The sequence below is a fragment of the Microtus pennsylvanicus genome, chromosome 5 (genome assembly GCF_037038515.1).
Source record: "Microtus pennsylvanicus isolate mMicPen1 chromosome 5, mMicPen1.hap1, whole genome shotgun sequence".
NCBI lineage: Eukaryota > Metazoa > Chordata > Mammalia > Rodentia > Cricetidae > Microtus > Microtus pennsylvanicus.
This window is the reverse complement of record NC_134583.1, coordinates 86,979,229-86,983,350: the sequence shown is the minus strand read 5'-3', so window position 1 is coordinate 86,983,350 and position 4,122 is coordinate 86,979,229. Positions and strand designations below refer to the sequence as shown.

Genomic DNA, 4,122 nt, shown 5'->3' with positions numbered 1-4,122 from the left:
GCTTGCCACTTGAGGAACCCAGAAACCCATATAGTGCCAGGTGAGCTCCTTTCTATTCCAGCCTCAGAAGGTGAGGACGGGGACTCCTGACATTGTGTACAGTTTCCGCAGAGATAAAACCTTTCATCTGGGAGGCTTCATCAAAAACCTTTTATCAATTTCCTTAAGACAGCTCGTTTCCTCAAAGGGAGGTAGAGCAGTCCGTCTTTCCCAAGGACCCGTAAGCTCAAGAAGTAGACATCTCAAAGGCTTCAGGAAGCCTGGCAGGGCGGTGCCCACCTTTAGTCTCAGCACTCCGGGGGCAGAGGCAGGCAGATCCCTGTGAGTTTAAGGCCAGTCTGGTCTACATAGAAAGTTCCTAGCCAGCCAAAGCTGAATAAGTGAGACTTTGTTTCAAAACAACAATAGCAACAACAAAGTCCAACCAACTTCAGGAAATCCCTGAAACAGATCAGTTCTCCTGGGCACCTCCCAAGCAGCAGGGGCTGCTGAGATAGTCTTAGGCTAGCCTAGCTGCCTGGGAGAGGCGCTGACTACTAAGCACTTGAACCAAGCACTCTCCAGCGTGTTGAGCTGCCAGCAGGCTATGCAGTGAGCTGCATGTCTTCAGCTTTCGTGAACCCATGCTGGAGTGGACTCTGGTGGTGCAGCCGTCTTCGAGTCGTTTCTCCTCCTGTGAGTGACCCCAATAAAGCCACTGCTTTAACAAAGTGGGCTTGGGATCCATCCTTACTTTGGTCTGTTGTCATGTCCCTATCTGGCGTGAGCAGACATTCTACTCATGGCCTCTCAGGAATGAGGTCACACAACATCAGAGTAAGCGGGCTAGCAAGACTAGCTATATACTTGAGCCCTGGGTTTGACTAGGAGACCCTGACTAAAGTGGGTAAGGCCGAAGAGCCATGGAGGATGGTTCCTGCATTCAGACTCAGGCAAATGGAAACTGGAAAAAAAAGGAAGTAAAAGCCTGCAATGTTGGCAAAGCAGTGAGGAAACTTGAGAGGTCAGAACCTACTATGAAGCAACAGTAGCCGTGTGAGTGAAGACACTCAAGGACCCGTTAATTTTAGGGACTTCCTTTTGAGTTCCAAGAGGAGTTTGGTTACTAGAGACATAATCTGGGTGGCTCTTCATTTTGATTGACAGACTTCTACCATGTAGATCTTTGCTCACTGAACAGGCCGCTTGACATGCATCCGATTTTAAATATATACAAACCTAATGTATATGCATAGGCATAACTTGATAAATAAAGTTCATTTAGACACAGTTTGCCTTATTTACACACATCCCAAACCAGTTTAGGCTGGGTTGGCCTTTCTGTTATACCTGGATATATAGAGAGTATGTTTGAATACAAACTAGCCAGCAGGTGGTGGCCCATGTCTTTATTTTATTTTATTTTTTTGAGTTTTGCAATTTATTTATTGAAACCTTATGCATACATTGTTTGGCTGTAGAATTCTAAAATCATATTTTCCAAAATTATCCCAAATCACACAATGATTCTGGCAAAGGAATACATTAATCATTCAATAATTTTCTCCTCAATGTGTTATACAGTGCATTATTTGTTCATTTGGTAAACATTACCTCATCAGCTTCTTCACCTTCTTCATCATAATCATCGTCATCATCCTCAATAGCCTCCCCGGTAAAGTACAGCACTGATCTCGGGATTATCCGCTCCCGTAAAAAGTGACCAATTTCAAAGTCTGCAGCCAGTATAGCCTCCGAATCATCATCCAGATCTCCATTCTCAGGAACTTCAGGAGGGGTAAAAAAATTAAAGAAAGAGTCATTGGATACTGTTTTAGTCACAGTACGAACTGTCCCACGACCCTTGTGTTTCTGCTTCTTTTTAATGGTTTTTTTTTGTTTGTTTGTTTTTAGAGACAGGGTTTCTCTGTGGCTTTGGAGCCTGTCCTGGAACTAGCTCTGTAGACCAGGCTGGTCTCGAACTCACAGAGATCCGCCTGCCTCTGCCTTCCGAGTGCTGGGATTAAAGGCGTGCGCCACCATCGCCCAGCCTTTTTAATGGTTTTCAAAGTAACATTCTTTCCTTTTTTCCAATCTATCTGGCACCCTGTACAGCCCATAATTTCTGGTCCATCAAAAGAAAAGGGGTCAGAATCATCCGGTTCTGACCTCATCCTATAAGTCTTTGTTAACACTTCATTTGTGAAATATTCATTGGGTTCAAAGTAAAATTCTAAGATGAAACTCATGGGTTGGCCAGCATCCGAGAACTTCACTTTAATATCTTTCAAGTGCTTCAGAATAGGCTCATCATGCTCCTGAACCATATCACTGAGCAAATCAACATTCTTAAAAGCTGTCAATCAAAATTCTGGAATCACTTTAGGGTCTTCTTTTTCTTCATCCTTTTTCTCATCTTCAATCTTGACCTTTTCTTTCAGTTCCTCCGAAACCTCTTCCTCCTCATCCGCTTTCCACTCACAGTCTTCCTCTGTAGGCTAATAAATTGCATTAATGATCTCAAATCGCTTATCGAATAAAGGCTGATAGAGAACAGCATACTTCCTTTCGAGATCATGAACTTCCTCATAGAACTTGGCTTCTATCTGTGCACATTTAACCTGAAGATTCTTGAGAGCGTTCACTCGTCTCTTGACTACTTTAGGCAAGCTTTCAATGTATCCTGTTGGTGTGTCTACCAGACCATCCAGTCTTTCCTGAAGGGCTGCAAGAATCTGAAGATTTTGCATCATCTGAACAGTCAGCTGACGCGCTTTGATTTTTGTTTCTTCACCCGTTTCTTCTTCTTCTACTTCTTCAACGTCATCCAAATCTTGATCAAGTTCAGACTGTTCTTTGTTGTCAATGTCTGCCATCTTGTAAGAACTCCAAATATCGTTCCAGGAGGCTCGGACACGGAGCCGGGCGGCCGGAGCTGCACAGGCAGTGACTCAGGGCGGCGGCGGTGGCACCGCGAGCAGATGGCACTAAAAGAGCGGCCCATGTCTTTAATTCCAGCACTAAGGAGGCAGAGGCAGGCAGATCTCTGAGTTTAAAGCTAGCCAAGTTCCAGGACAGCCAGGGCTACACAGAGTAAATCTTGTCTTGAGCAATGTAGTGATATTTTGATTATGTTTTAACAAGTAAAGCTTGCCTGAAGATCAGAGTGCAGAGCCACTAGAGGTCAGGTAGTGCCGCACATACCTTTAATCCCAGGTCTGTGAGAAGTGACAGAAACAGCTGGCTGCCTGGACAGTCACCCAAGTTTTCTCTGCAATGTTGGGGCATCCATCTTCAGCCTACAGGACTATAATATTCAATAGACTTTTCTATGAAGCAGGATTTTTGAAGGACTGTCCCTCCTTGTCTTGGAAAGGTATGACAGTTACTCTCTCTGTGTCCTCTTTGTCCAATTTGATAGCATGCTGTCAGAAGTTGAGGCAAGGGCATTTTCTTGCCCAGTGACTAACTTTTGTCACAAAGAAAACAACTCCACATGGAGATTCTTCGGTCTTTTTCTCTAAAATAGATTGGTGCTGCCAGGAGCAGATGTGTCTCATTGTCATAAGAAAAAGAAACTATGTTGCTAAAACATCTTAAATGCCATATTCTATAGATATCTGAAATGTCTGAAGGTGACCTATCTATCTAAAATATGTTTGTTTGACCTTGAAAATGTACCTAGCCTTTAATCCCAGCATGCCTTTAATCCCAGCACTCAGGAGGCAGAGGCAGGCGGATCTCTGTGAGTTTGAGACCAGCCTGGTCTACAGAGCTAGTTCCAGGACAGGCTCCAAAGCCACAGAGAAACCCTGTCTTGAAAAACCAAAAAAAAAAATTTTTTTTTCTTTGGGAGTCTGTTTAATTCTTGCACAGCCTTGGGGATATCTATCATTTGGCAGTTGTTCCTGTAAGGTGACTGGATAAATTAAAGTTGGTAGCTTGAAAACCTTAAGCTGTTCCTCTCTAATCTTATAATTCAATACTCAAATTGGTTCCCCATTAAATTCCTCTGTCTGGATCTCAATATCTCTATAATCTGTTTTATTAAGTTTTTCTAAGGCCTGTATTTTGCACTCATACTGACCGACTTTTTTCTTTTAGAGATAAACCAAGAATTATCAAATCGCTGGGCGGTGGTGG

At 43.4% G+C, this 4,122-nt stretch overlaps 1 pseudogene; it reads right to left on the bottom strand.

Annotated features, from left to right (window-relative positions):
* Nucleotides 1-1,387: 1,387 nt before the first annotated feature.
* Nucleotides 1,388-2,943, bottom strand: LOC142849986 (nucleosome assembly protein 1-like 1; annotated as a pseudogene).
* Between the last annotated feature and the right edge of the window lie 1,179 nt (nucleotides 2,944-4,122).